General features: G+C 38.3%; 1 protein-coding gene and 1 pseudogene across 3 annotated transcripts in view; one reads left to right on the forward strand and one right to left on the reverse strand.

The window, feature by feature from the left end:
• Positions 1-15,996, reverse strand: part of MEIS2 (Meis homeobox 2) — a 206,897-nt gene that overhangs the window by 70,720 nt on the left and 120,181 nt on the right. The window lies entirely within an intron of this gene.
• On the forward strand, positions 2,113-2,404 carry LOC308346038 (protein S100-A10-like; annotated as a pseudogene). The gene has a single exon. The product of its transcript is annotated as a protein S100-A10-like (transcript).

The following is a 15,996-nucleotide window of genomic DNA, read 5'->3' on the forward strand; positions in this document are numbered from 1 at the left end:
AGAATCATTAAGCAAGTATACAAGCTATAAAAAACAATTCTGGTATGTTTAGTCTAATTTTCTTTGCATGGACTACACTATAAATAATTTTGTCGAATTTACCTTAAGAATGTACTGGAAGTCCAATGTGACAAGAGAAAGCTACCATAAATTTAAAGAGGAAGTTGATGTTTAAAGAAACGGAGGGTTATCTTTTTTTTCAAAAAGGTTATTATCTCTAGAGTAAGCAATGGAACTGTTGTAGATATTATCTTCTTGCTCATCTCAGAGTACAGGATAAGAGAATGGGGTTAATGATAAGTTAAAAAGTCATAAAAATAAAAAGAAAGTAGCTCTAAAGGAATGACTTCTTATGATGGGCAGTAGTGGTTAAAGAGAGGAACCTTAGTAGCAAATGACCATTTCTTGCACCAGATTATGAAGGTTTCAGTCGGGTGCCAATGAGGAATCAGACCTCCCGAACAAGAGTTAATTCTTCCATTTTACAGTGCATCAAGATAAAAACGCTAATGTGTAGAACAGTGGCATTAGAAATTCGGTTCAGAGGTTCCAAACTGGCTTCTTTTTGTTATACACAGCTGCTTTCTGCATATAAATGAGCACTGGATACAACAATACATGTAGATGAATACTCTAAAAAGGGGGGGGGGGCAGGTGGGCTAAAAAAACCCAAACAAACCTGAGTTTCTTCCTGTTTAATTATAATCCCTTTTTTTTTTTGTTTTTTAAGATTTTATTTATTTATTTGACAGACAGATCACAAGTAGGCAGAGAGGCAGGCAGAGAGAGAGGAGGAAGCAAGCTCCCGACTGAGCAGAGAACCTGATGCGCGGCTCGATCCCAGGATCTGGGATCATGACCTGAGCCAAAGGCAGAGGCTTTAACCCACTGAGACACCCAGGAGCCCCTATAATCCCATGTTCTTAAAATGTTTTAGAATTTATATGATTTTTTAAAACATGGGAGAGGGCACCTGTGTGGCTCAGTGGGTTACGCCTCTGCCATCGGCTCAGGTCATGATCTCAGGGTCCTGGAATCAAGCCCCGCATCAGGCTCTCTGCTCAGCAGGGAGCCCGCTTCCCCGCCTCTCTCTCTGCCTGCCTCTCTGACTACTGTGATCTCTGTCAAATAAATAAATAAAATCTTAAAAAAGGGGGGGGCAGGGAGAAAGGTCATTATCAATCCAGGGAATATGAAAAATTCAAAGCTATTACCCAAGTGTTTACCGTAGTTATCCACTGGTACTAGTAAATAAAGCAAGCAACTCCTCCCATAGTTAAAAAACTATTAATGAGCCATCAAAAAAAAAAGGTCAGTTATCGGTATTTATTTTGGAATTCCCCATAGTTTTATCTTATCAAGTTGTTCTTCCTTCCCCCTTTTAAAGCAGGCTGTTAAGTGAAAGTTGACTGAATCAAGATGGGGATAGAACAAGGTACTGTTACAATGCTGATCTGTCTTTGTGCATATACTGCCCATGACTGTTTCACCTAAACACACAATTACTTTACATATAAAGTGTTTCTAAAGCAGATGAAAACAATCACTTTGTGAGTGTCCAATTTGTCTTCAGAATGTCAAGTCATCAGTAACTAGAGCACCTTTAAAATGTCTTTCAACATACTTATGAATATGTTTCTTTCGGTAATTATAGAAGATCATCAACTATCTAATCTATGTCCTCACCAAACAAGATGAGAAAATATATATGTACATAAAAATACATGTTTTCATGACTCTGGATATTTACTGACTAAACATTTACTCATTTAAGATAAAAGTGATTAAATACTGAAATATCAAACCATTTGATAATATTTTGCCTTTACCACCATAATTAAATGTTATGCTGGGTAAATCCAAATGAATTAAAAACTTGTGGACTAAAAGAAAATATAAACACATACACAAAAAGCTTTCATTACAAAAGAATAAGAATATATGCTAATATATATTTGTAACTTACTTAAATATTATATGTGGCTACTTTCTTCCTAACTTGGACAGCAAATCAGAAAAAAGATTGAGAAAAAGGACTCAATGGCCATGCGTCCCAGCCAGCCAATTGTCCCCACCGTGCCTCAGGCCAAGGTTTCAACAGACCTCACCAAAATGCTCTCTCGAATAGAACACACCTTGGAAACCATGATGTTCATGTTTCACGAGTTTGCTAGGGATAAAGGCTTTATAACAAAGGAGGACCTGAGACTACTCATGGAAAAGGAGTTCCCTGGATTTTTGGAAAATCAGAAAACCCTCTGGCCGTGGACAAAATAATGAAGGACCTCGACCTACGCCTAGATGGCAAAGTGAGCTTCCAGAGCTGCTTCTCGCTATCTCAGGGCTCACCATCACATGCAATGACTATTTTGTAATACACATGAAGCAGAAGGGAAAGACATAGGCAACAATGAGCAACACTCCCATCCAATGAAGAGTTCTCCAGAAGGGGCTCTTAAGGAATCTGTCTTACAGCTTCCCCCAGTATAAATTCCATGAGCAGATTGGGACCCTCAGAAATTGTACAAGTAAAATCCAACCCCCATTTGAGAAGCAGAGAAAGAAAAGTCAGATAAACTTTTGATTTTTATATTGCTTGCATCCTCTTGCCCTCAGTAAACAAATTCCTTTTTTAGTTCCTCAAAAAAAAGAAAAAAAATTGAGAAAAGGTTACTCTTGCCGTGGGTAGCCAAGCTGACCTCAGTAGGAAGTGTTTTTCTAATTACCTTTCTACCATATTTCATCAGTTTATCAGGTTGGATAAAACAGTGGAATAATGTGAACGTATTAAAAATTGAATATGTGAAATTACCGAATTGGCTATATATTTTCTAACCCAGTAAGTGAAAAGATTTTATAGAAAGCGATAGCTACCTCTTATTCCTCCTGATTTGTATATTAGAAATTGATGACTTATCTTTACATTCTTAGAAACAAATAATCCGGGGTACCTGGGTGGCTCAGTCATTAAGCATCTGCCTTTGGCTCAGGTCATGATTCCAGAGTCCTGGGATAGAGCCCCGCATCGCATCAGGTTCCCTGATCTGCGGGAAGACGCTTCTCCCTCTCCCACTCCCCCTGCTTGTGTTCCCTCTCTCGCTGTTTCTCTCTGTGTAAATAAATAAATAAAATCTTAAAAAAAAAAAAAAGAAACAAATAATTCTATTTTTTTGCACAAAAATATTTCTTACAAGGATTTAAGAAGCCCTGAAAATGGTTGTCTCCACAAAAACTGGACTTTAAAAGGACAACCCTTTAATGTAGCTGAATTCAACTAGTATCAACCAGTATGGCCAGCTTGTGTTCTAATTAGTTGAGCATCCTTTCTGATTGTTGACTGGTCAGCAGTTTGGGTATCGCTTCTGACTTTTCTACATGATGGACAAAGCCCTTTAACGTTTCTGATACATGCTTGCTAGGTTGTATCTTTGGTAGATGAACTCAAGTTTGACACATATTCCTCTATAATACATAGAGCATAAATATTTTAATTTATTTTTTAAGAGCATAAATATTTTAGCACAAGGTGAGTTGACCATAGGCTTTCATTCGAAACTGGGTAGTTTGAGGTAAAGTCTGAAGGTATCCTCACTACTCGTGTGTTCCAGACGAAATCATATGCATTATTTAAATATCTAAAAAATTTAAATACTCTTATTTGAGTAATTGGAAATATACCCTCATAGCAACATAAGCTGAGTGGGTTTAGTTTTCTAAGAAGTTGAAACACTTAAGGATTGCCACATGGCAAGAAATAAGCCACAAATGGCCTTTAGATTCTAGCAGAAAATCATTAAGAAAATCCAAGGTTATTATTCTTATATATATACCCTCAAACTGTTGATTAAACTTTATCTAAATAAGAATATTTTCCTGGAGCGCCTGGGTGGCCCAGTGGGTTGGGTCTCTGCCTCCAGCTCAGGTTATGATCTCAGGGTCCTGGGACTGAGCCCCACAACAGGCTCTCTGCTCAGCGGGGAGCCTGCTCTCCCCACCCTGTCTGCTGCTCTGCCTACTTGTGATCTCTCTCTCTGTCAAATAAATAAATAAAATCTTAAAAAAACAAGAATATTTTCTTAAGAAAAGAGAGAAGAGAGGGCAAAAGGAAATAGGAGGAACCAAAAATTATCTCAAAGAAGTCAAAAGTATGGATAGAAATCACCATCCAACTGAGAACCCTGCTTCCCCGTGTAAGATCATGACTTGGTTTTGGCCTGGATATTGGAGAAATTTAGACTAGCAAACTCTCCTCCTTTGAACAGTCCCAGCTGACAATCAGTATCCATTTAGTATCAAGTCTGACCTGGCAGAAACTAAACAAAAGAATTTTCAATTCAGCTATTTGGACATTTAAAATTTTCATTGAGTGTACACTACAAGAGAGAAATTCTGGGGGAAAATGTTTATATATTTTTATACCACTGCTTTATAAGGTCTTCATCTTTTTTCTAACCTACACAGACAATTTTGAAATGGCCTGAAAATACTGTTATAAAGAATGTATAAACCTATGTGCAATTTTATTCAAGTGATATTTGTCCTGTTCTAGAAACAATAATGGATAGCTGTCAGGTTCTGGATTAAAGATCTAAGAAGTCAGGTATCTAGAGCAATGGAGAAACAGAGATTGAGACTGGTATTTTGACATTTCCCAGGTTATGTTCTCTTTTCTCTTCCTTGAGCTCTTTGAATACATTCTCCCTTTTCATTTTAAGTGACTGATGTGCCGCCAATGTTACAGAACCTAGAACTATTCCCTGGAGACATTACTTTTTTTTTTAACTCCTTGGACATTTGGGGATACAATTTATAGCAAGTAGAAATACTGTAAATTGAATTGCTAAGGGAGTTGGCTCTTTGCTTAAGTAAGTTCTTTCATAAGATAAATAATGTTCTTACAAAACAATTAATACCACCAGTGGAGTAATGCTCCTCTAACTTTTATGAACAAATTTAGATGTTTACAAGAAATACCGTATGAAAACTTCTGATGGATTTATTAATAAGAACTTGGATTTACACTTGTTTTGTTCACTGCTGTATGCCTAGCTTGTAGAAAAGTACTTGGGAGAGTAGTATAAGCTCAATAAATAACTGGGAAATGAATAAATGAATGAACACTTTCAAGGCCTGACCTGAGACAAAAGCACGGAGTCTCATTGCAAGTGCACAAGGGAAGCAGGGGAAATATCAGTGTTTAGGCTTTTACCTTCTCACATGAGTAGTTAGAACCACTCAGTTGGGAGGAGGCTAATGGCAAGGGGATGGGAAGTTTCTGCATGTTACAGATTTAAAAGCATACTCTCTATCAATTTGTTTACACTATTGAAAATCAAAATTGTTCTTTTCCGCAAGGAATTATATATTTTTAGGCCCATATTGACTAAGACATAGGGGGGAAAAACCCGTAGAAAGCCCCATAGAACTTCTAACAATAGTCTAGGCAGAAGTATGTGACTGTCATACTAAGGCAGTAACACTTTCCATGATTTAATACCCTAGCGGATAAACATTTAAATTTAAAGTGTAGATACATTTTGGAAACACTCAACTGACTCAGGAAACACATGTGCTTTGATGCCATCGGGTCATACTTCAGGTGGAGCCCCGGGAAATTTTTTGGAAAGTACTGGGAGAAATAGGTTGGAAGGAGGGAGAGAGAGCACATAAATCCATTAGCAATTGCATTTATAGCTCTTCCCATCTGTCATTTTCAAAGCATTTTTCTAATATTAGCCGCTGAAGTTGTGAGTACACATGGCTCACATCCATTGTCTCCTCTCACTTGGTAAAGACAAAGAAGTGAACGCAGAAAGCGTAAGTGACTTATCACTCGTTCGTGACCCAGGTGGAAATAAACGCAAAGACTTAAGCCACAAGTTCGCAATTTCCTTCCTTGTGCTGAAAATCTATGAGGCCAACTTTTCCCCTAGGAATAACTTTTTGCCTTTTAATAGCATCTTCACTCCTACTCTGCACATCAATTAGGGAGAAAGCATGGGATATGAAAACATGGTTGGAGTTACCTATTATAATCCATTGCATTGTAGATTTGATTATGCCAACTTAAGGCAAGAAAGGCCAACTTAGAGAAAAAAAGAATCATGGGACGTGAGCAAGACTTGATGAATTGTATGAGGTCTACAGCTGCCATCAAAATCACGTAACTCAATGGATTTCTATGGTCTTTGTTTTAGTTTTACCAAAGCAAAGTGATTCAGTAGTTTTAACTAAACTCATACCTCCCTATCTTCCCAGAACATAAATGATATTACATTGTCTGCTCTCAGCGGAGACAAAAAGTGGCCTGTATCGTTTAACAAAGTTGTCTGAAGAAATTAATAGCTGTATGACAGTCCTAAATAGTTCTATCATTAGATCAGTCATTTTAAACTTTAAAATACGTATGTGCCTCCCACTGGAACATACACTTGAAAAAGACAACTAGAAAACTTTAACTGAATGAGTCTTGCCTCTACTCAGGCTATACCTGCACGTGTGCAAGAGAGCTGGGAATCTGGAAGCTTCTAGTGACTAAAGTCTGCAACATGCTTCTAGAATGACCAATAGACTAACTAGTCACTCAAATGAGGAAAAGGTTTGGCAAGTCCAAGGGCAAAAGGAGCTTACAATTATTCACCCACCAAAATTTTTAAAAAAAGAAAGAAAAAAAAAACTTATACAGAAATTCAGGACATATCTCACAAGGGGAAGAAGAAACTAAAAAAATTTAAGAGACAAAGCCAGCCTATACAAATTAGAATAATATATGCACAAATCTCTGGAGAAACTCTATTATATCACAATTAATGCAGAGCCTGCAATCAAGCCAGGCTAATTTCAATAGATTCCAAGTTTTGAACAGTTCCTAGACTATCCAAGTGGGAATTTGGCCAGGATGCTGGGGTTAATAATTCATTTTGAGAGAGGCTAATTCTTTGGGAAGCAGCCCACTCTGCAGGAGGAAGCATTTGGCCCATGTGAGCAAATTTGCTCTTCAAGATCGCCCTTTATTAGCTCCACAAGACACCTTTCTTTCTTTCTTTCCTTTTTTTTTTTTTTTTTTGAGAGGGGGTTGGGGGGTAGGGGTCAGTTTACTTTCTCATACATGTAGAAATATTTATCATGTTTTCAATAAATATAGAAGACATTCAGAGAAATTCTTCAAGCATATACATTAAATGTTTGGGTTCTTAAAGAACAAATTTTACATCAACTTCTAATTACTACGATCTGAGTATAGGGTTGTCAGAGGAGTAGTGGGCAAAATGCACCGCCTCTGGAACCAGACAGTCCTGGCTTTTCATCTTGGCTCCAAACTGCGAAACTTTGAAGAGGCCACTGAATCATTCTAGGATTCAGGTTCTTCACTCCTAAAATAGGAAAACTAATGGTGCCTACTTCATAGGGGTCTTATGAGGTTTAAATAAGTCATTTGTTAATTGAACAAACAATTACTGAGTGCCAGAAACTGTTTGAGGCCCTGAGAATACAGCAGCAAACAGACGAGATAAATCCCTGACCTCATGGAATTTGTATTCTGATAAGAGATATACGCAACAAACAACAACAACAACAAAACCAGACACACAGTCTGCCTGTGACTAAGTTTTATAAAGAAGAACTTGATTAAGGTCATCTCTGAAAGGAGACAGAAAGTGACTAGGGATGCTGTTCTTTTATGTAGGGTAGGTCAGGGAGAACATTCTGGAAAGTAACACCTGAGCAGAGACCTGAATAAAGTGTGAGCTGGCCAGGAGGCTGGGAAGCTGGAGACCAGAGTCCTAAAGCAGGGGAGGGGGACTATGTGTGTGTGGAAGGATGGGGCCAGAAAAGCAGCCAATGCCAGACCATCTCAGGTCTTAACGAGTCATCTTAAAGGACTGAAGTACTAACCTAGCATCTGGCACATAATGGAACACATAACATAACGGCGATTTATTCCCATATTGGGTAAATATAGTCACAGCTCAGAATCTTTTGTTTCCATTGCTCTGCTACGTAGTTGGAAGTATTCTCCGTTAATCCTCTCAGCCTAACATAGCTGATTCCTAACTGATACCTTCACACATTTTAAATGCTCATGAATATCACCATTGTTTCTAACCACAAACTTTCCCTGTGCTGTGTGATTATTCAGCATCTTCTTTGTCTGCTAATGGGTCTTAAAAGTGATGGGTTCTTTCAAGCACTTTGGTTAAGGGCAGTGGAGGTACACAAAAATAATGGGACATATTAAGTAAGGAGATGAAGTAATACAGTATCCTTTTTGTTTTCCCCCAGGAACACCCAAATTTGGGTGTCACTTCCTACTTAGCTGTTTTAGAAGGAAATCTTTCACTGTTCTTCATGTCTCTAAATCTGACTATAATCAAGCCCCAGCAACAACCAGGAGCACCCGCAGGAGATACTGAATGAATCATTCCTACCTTTCCCAAAACTTGAATGGCTCCATGTCATCAACAACCGGAGTCTTGGGGCACCGGGGTAGCTCAGCTGGCTAAGCGTCTGACTCTTGATTTTGACTCAGGTCCCAGTCTCAAGGTTGTGAGATTGAGCCCCATATCATCTCCATGCTAAGCGTGGAGTCTGCTTAAGATTCTCTCTCTCTCTCCCTCCCTCTGTGCTCCCTCCTCCCTCTCACCCCTCTAAAAAAAAACAAAAACAAAAACAAAAACAAAAAACCCAAAACCCAAACAAACAAACAACCAGAGTCTTGGCCTGCATTTGAAGGTCTTTCACATTCTGGGCCCAACCTATCTTCCCAAACTTGCATCACACTACTCTAGAACACATACATAAAATCCTAACTGAACCATACTGGCCTCTCTGTCCATTTTATTTCTGTATTATTGCTATCAAAATATTTGCCATCTTGTAGGTAGTTGAGATGCTCTCCCTTATTTTTAGGCTCTCTTCTGGTTTTTATATACATGGAAGCCTATGTTTCTCAGCCCCTCTCTTCCCCATAAATTGGGCAGGGCCATGCTCCTAGTTCAAGACATGTGAATGTGACTAAGGGGGTACATAGGCTCTTTGGGAGCTAAAGAACTCACTTGCTGATATAAATTCCCCAGGTCCTTTCTCTTGCTGTGGCAATCACGGTACTTGAGATGAGGAGCCACAAAATGGAAGGACCTTTACATGCGACCTTGCATATGGAGGACAGCTACCTCAGAGAGTAGCATGAACTGCTCACGGACTTTGTGTGCCAAGAAACAAACACTTATGTTAAGCCATTGATATTCTGGTGCTTTTTGTTGAGGCAGCATAACATAGCCTATGCTGACTGATATACCATTATTCAAGATCTCCTTTGATCACTACTTTGAAGTGATTCTTCCTCTCTTAAAAAGTCATATGGAAACAATTTTACTGTTTTTTAGTTGCTGGTAAATTATTGCTTAGTAGGAAGAATCAACACTACTGAAAAGGCTCTTTGATACACTTGGGAGCTCAGAAATGGAGGTTGAAATGAATCCCACAGGGTTCTGAAGGGCTGACAAGCTGTGTTGAGAGCTGTCTAGAAAAAGAGATGGAGAGATGGGTAAGGTTCAGAGGGGACACGTGGAGATGAGATGGGTATAAAAGGAATTTTTCAAGTGACACATGTGCTGTGTGATGTGACAGTTCCCCATGTCACTGCAAAACTTTAGTAAAATTAGAAAATGCAAAAGTTCCTCAGGTGGTTTGATTTCTTCAAGAAGCTGATGAAGGGGCTGAATTTTGCACCAAGATTGTGTAGGGTTAAAACAGTCATTTGAGTGGTCAAAGGAATCAGCTGATATCTGGGTCACACTTCACTTATTAATGAAGCAAATAGGAGAGATCATGTAACCGTCTTGGATTATAGATACTGGGGGGCCTTGACTCCCCAGTAAGAGAGTAAGATTCTCAGCAAGAGGAACCATATTTCACACATCTCTCTATTCCTGCAGGTGCTTAACCCCAAACTTTATAGTGGAGGACACCAGTAAAAAGGGACCATGTGAACACATGACTGCTACAGATCAAAACTAGTCCCTTCATTTTGCTTTCTCATACCAAAATGTATAACTTACTCTTCTATTTTACTTTTCTGCTAGAAACATTCTCAGAATATTCTACGATATTTTGGTGATTTTTAGCTTGTAAGTGGTAGCAAATATTTTAAGTCCTTACCAGTACAACCTTGCTAATTAGACACTGTTACATTTATTCTCTTAATCTGCACTCTTAGCTGCATTTAATGATCTGAATTTTGTCAGCATGAAGAGAAAGAGCTTCCACAAAGGGTGAGAATTGGGAGGAAATGTAGATAAAAATGAATTTCACTATCTCACTTCCAGTTTATCTTCTCTGCCATCAACATTAAAGTCCTGTTTTTGTCTCTTCAGAAAACCACATGACATTTGAGAATCTTCTCCTCTACTGCACAAATTTCAGAACCATCTGGAATACCTTCCTCCCTTCCTTCTCTCCACCTCCCTGATCGTCCATCCTTTTCTTCCAATACGAAAGTGTTTTTTTCCTTATTTGGCTTACTCTTCTTGTGCTTCTAAGCTCTTTAATTTTATCTTAATTCTCTGGCTACTTTGGTATCATTTATGTGAAGCCAAACTCACACGTACACAGGAGAGTTTGCAATAAATAATGCTTGGAGATAAATCGTCTGTGGTATACATCAAAATCAACTTTTCTGGTTTTTAATTCTAAATATTAACGAGAAGTTAAAAGGGCAAAGACTGTCAAGCTGGTACATCCCAGTATTTGAAGAAGAGTTAACATAACACATATGTAACTATTTTTAAGTATGTTTGGGCTCTCCATCAGGAAGACTTCTGTATGCATAAAAATTAGTAGATTAAACTCACACCTATAATCTTTGAAGATCTTCTCATAATGAAACCAGTTTTGTATGACATAATACTTGAGGAGAACATTTGTTAATTTGGCCTATTTTTGCAAAAAAAAAAAAAAGGATAGATAAAAAAATGATACATGGCCCTCTCCACGTATTTCTTTTACTTGTTAGCGCTGATGAATTTAAGATTATTGGCAGAGACTATAATAACAATTTACATATATACCCAGTCAAGTTTACAAAGAATGAACTCCCGGTTAAAATCCTGGTATATAATAATGGCTTCATTTCAAAGAGGAAACACGTGTGAGTGTGTCTGTCACACACATGCATGCACACACATGCACACATGTCACACACACACACACACACACACACGTGGACACATGCACACATTCTCGCTGCCATGAATTAGAGATGCTCACAATTTAACAAATACATATTTCAACATGCCCTTTGCTACTCAAATTAGTGGTAGCATCTGCATGACTGTCCCCAACCTAGCGCAAGGAAAGTGATTCCTTGCCCAGACAAGGGGCTTCTGACACTTGTCTTTATTGCCCTGTCATAAATTCATAAAGGGATGTCTGCTGTAATCAGTTGGCAAGTTCACTGCATAAACATCAACACCAATTTAATGACTTGTGTACACATCGTAAACTAGAGAATCTTTATACAAAGAAATCAGATAAATCAAACATGAGCTAAGGCTTGGGGAAAGCAATTAAAGCCTTAAGTTAAGGTGGCTGGAGGAGGGCACTGTATCACATCAGAGCAGATAATAGAAAATGTGTTAACGCCACTACAGTATGTGTAATTAAATTAATTAGTAATATTAAATATGTTTAAAGTAACATCTCATCAACAGATAAGAGAAATAGACAAGAGCAGATACATAGATAAGAAACATTTAAAAATTTAAGTTTCCCATTTTGTGTGTTCAAAGATGGGCCAACGACAACAACAAAAACCCCCCAAAACCAAAAAACCCTGAAACTTCCTAAGAAGTTGATAAAAATAAAACTGGGAGGGGATGTAAAGTTGATCTACTTGCCTCCGGCTAGTAATGGAAAAAAGGAATAGTAAGAACATAAAAACCTCTTTGGCCCTATTTCATTTCCTATAGCATATTGTAATGTTTTGGTGCCAACCCATTTCATTCGAATACCTCAAAGGCTGATAAAAAGTATCTTTAAGGTACATTGTTTTCTGAGCAACTATTTACAGTCAATCCCTAAGAAATGCTTAAGCATCACCTGGTAATACAAATTTTAAAATTATTTTTAAAACATCCAAGGAGCTTTTTGCTGAACAAAAATTAGATTGCTTATATGCCAAAGCTCCTCATCAGCTGAAAGCTGGAAGCTAAATTTGGCCATAAGAAACTGGCTTGGAACTTTAGAAGTTCTGGGGCCAGATTCAGCCCTGTATTACTTGCATGGCTTGTTACATAGGGGGGAAAAAAAAAAAGGTCTGTTCCAGTGATAGCAAGACTTGCATTTATTCATCTCAAAAGCAATAAGATCTTAGAACGGAGCCTCCATAACACAAAATGCTTTTAAGTTCTCCCTGAGGGGAACACAATATACACAATTTATGTAAAAAGAAGAAAAATGAAAGCTAAGTATTCCAGTTAAGGGTCAGCAATCAATATTTCTTTAACAGCCTAAGCAACATGCATTACTTTTAATACAAATACTTAGGAGACTTTACACTCTCCATAAAGGGGGATTTCCACCTAATTGGGGTTGAAAGTGACAGAATATGCTCTCCCAACTTAGTTTCTATTGCTGAAAGATGAAAAACATATTTGGACAGCACTTCGTGGATCCTGTCATCCTTGGTTTAAACTTCTTACCTAAATGTCCTAAATGTTTAAACTTCTTACTTAAATGTCCTAAGCAACAGGTAACTACCTTTTAATACATCTCAATGGAATATGACAAAGACATTACAACATCAAAATGAAGACCATACAGAAACAGGAAAAAAAAAATCTGAACACAAAACTAATTGTACTGAGATCATGAGAATATGGCTTTCCTGGGCGGGAGGGGGGGTGCCCAATTTCTTTCATGGTGCTCCATGATGTTGTCAAGGAGAAGTTTTTAAAAAGTAAACCTTCTATTCATTTCAGCAGTACAGAAAAGTTATGATAAGATATTGTAGGTAGATAATGGACCTAAGAAATCAAGTATAAGTAAGAGGACTGAATTTTTAAAAGCATATATACCCTAATTAGTTTCTGAGCATTCACTTTGGCCCTCAGCCAATCTATTCTCCATACTGGAGTCAGAATCATCACTGCAAAGTACAGATTTGATCTTGTCACTCTACAGCTTGACATACTTCAGTGGATTTCCATTGCTTTCAGGCTAAAGATCAAAATGCTTTTCCAGTGCCTGCAAGGAACCAGATGAGCTGAGTGGGAGTCTCCAGAGTCATATTGTTCTATCATCTAGCATCTCCCCTCCATCCATACAACCCTTCCATTTCCACAACTCTAGATGCTTTCTCCAGCAACAGGACCTTTGCACATACTGTCTCTGACTTCTTCCCTTGTGACCTGTCCTTCACCTCTCTAAAGCAACATCTTCTCACTTCACATCTACTATTAATCATTACTGCCCTTTTTGATCAGGTCAATTCCCTCTTAACATTTTCACTCAAAGCTCCCTAATTTCTCCTTAGGGCATCTCCCCAACTGTCCTTTTACCAGTCTATAAGCACCACAAGGGCAACACTTGCATCTATTCTTTTTATCCACCATTATATCTTCAGCGCCTGTCACAAAGGGTGGTTCATAAAGGAAGTGCTTGATGAATACCTGTGGGATGAATGAGTGAGTGAATGAATGTCAAGGTATAATTAAGCTTCTTAAAAAAGCCCACAAAAGCAACCTCAAGGCCTTTCTAAGCAGCTTGAAATGAACTAATAATTCAGAGACTATATCAATACAGGCGCTGCTCGATGGCTAGGATTGAATGATTCCATTGTGGCTGGTGAGGCCCAGCTGAAGCATTAAAGGAGGACCATCAAAGAGCCCGTCTGCTCCTCACCGGATCCTTAAAAAGTGGCACAGGGGCACACCGGCTGGATCTTTTACTTGCACATGGCTGTCTTCCATACTTAGCCAAGCTGACTCAGAAGTTAAACCTCTTAGAAGGATGAGTTATCCACTGACTGGGTTTTTAAATAAAGAAGCCTATTAATTTTTCTTCACATTTGGAGTAAGTAACCAAACAGTGGTCATCTGCAAAGAACTTCTAATTTCTCCCTCCATCTGTATGTGCTTTCGTGATGATTATTTTTAAAAATTCATTTATTAGTCCTGTGCCTTTTAAAAGTTTTTATTCTTCCTTTTCTTTCCTTCTCTCAGTGACGTGTTGCCATATGGCTTAAGGAGCCCCAGGGACGTTACCTGCCACCATCATTTCTCCTGGTTTCCAAAGGACCTTAATTTTACTAAGGTTTAAGATTCAAGTGTATAACAACCTCTCTTTCTTTCCAAAGCAGAATTTAGAGGACTCAGTTGTAAATGATTCATACAGCTGCTTTTTTCCCCCTGTGTATCAAAAGCATGAAGTATTTGCTGACTCCTGATTTTGAAACCAATTTCTGTTTTCAACCACTCTGTTAAAACTGCCTTTATTTGCTTAGCACCAGAAACAGGTTTCTTCTTGGGGCACCTGGGTGGCTCAGTTGGTTCAGTGTCTGCCTTTGGCTCAGGTCTTGATCCCAGGGTCCTGGGATGGAGCCCCATGTCAGGTTCCCTGCTGAGTGGGGAGCCTGCTTCTTCCTCTCCTTCTGCCTGCTGCTCCCCCTGCTTGTGCTCTCTCTGTCAAATAAATAAATGAAATATTCACACATACACACACACACACACAAAGAACAGGTTTCTTTGCATGGGTTATAAGTTTTCTTTAGATCTGTTAAGTATCTAGTAGATACTTAAATCTTTATATTTGCATACCTGCTTTGTCCTTGCTAATAAACACCAATAAAACTCTAGGAAGATGGCTTCTGTTTCCACCAAACCTGTTTGCTCATCTATAGAATAGAATAATAATACCCTACAGGTCATTAGGAGGATTGGGAGGATGATTGGAGTGATGATGATTTAAAAAAGCTAAGGGGCACCTGGGTGGCTCAGTCATTTAAGTGTCTGACTCCTGATTTCAGCTCAGTTCTTGATCTCAGGGTTCTGATCTCAGAGTTGTGAGATCAAACTCTGCATCAGGCTCCAGACCGGGTGTAGAGCCTGCTTAAGATTCTCTCTCTCCCTCTCCCTCTGCCCTTCCCACCTCCCTCTCCAAAAAAAAAAAAAAAAAAAAAAAAGTTAAAATATCGAAGTTAAAAATGGTAACCATACTTTGAGTTAAAAAAAAAAAAAAGCCTTAAAAACAAATGATAATTGTTCTTATTCTTTTAAAAACACTGGTGTTCTATTTGAAAACTTTGTGAGATATATAAATCCACTAGTTTCTAAAACTGACCATTTGAAGCTTATATATGATATGCCTCGTTGTCCATGGCTCCCCAATAGAATTTATAATTACATATTTCTAAACATTTAATTTAGCAATATTTTTATTTTTTTAAAGATTTTATTTGTTCATTTGCCAGACAGAAAGAGCACAAGCAGGGGGAGCGGCAGGCAGAGAGGGAGGGAGAAGCAGGCTCCCTACCTGAGCAGAGAGCCTCATGTGGGTGGGGCTCAATCCCAGGACCCTGAGATCATGACCTGAGACAAAGGCAGAGGCTTAAGCCACTGAGCCACCCAGGCATCCCTTAGTTTAGCAGTGTTTTTACATCAGTTCTCTTTCTCACTGTTGTCCAAATGAGAGCATTTTTTATCTTTGCCTTTTAAGTCATTTTAATAAAATCAGTCTCATTTCCATTTCCTAGAAAGCTGGAGAATGTCACCCAAATTTCTGCTAAGGATGAACTCTTGTCTTATTTTGCATCATGAAGTGCCCATTCTTCATGATTAAAAAAAATAATAATACATCAGGGAGAATATCAAGTCTACAATGTTATGTTTTAAAACACCAAACATCATGTTGATACAAAACAATAGATTTCAGTATTCTAAACATTTATATTTCAAATTTTCCCTGTTTCACTTGCTACGTTTTCTTTCTGTCCAGCCA

Source organism: Martes martes, assembly GCF_963455335.1.
Source record: "Martes martes genome assembly, chromosome: 7".
Taxonomy (NCBI): Eukaryota; Metazoa; Chordata; class Mammalia; order Carnivora; family Mustelidae; genus Martes; species Martes martes.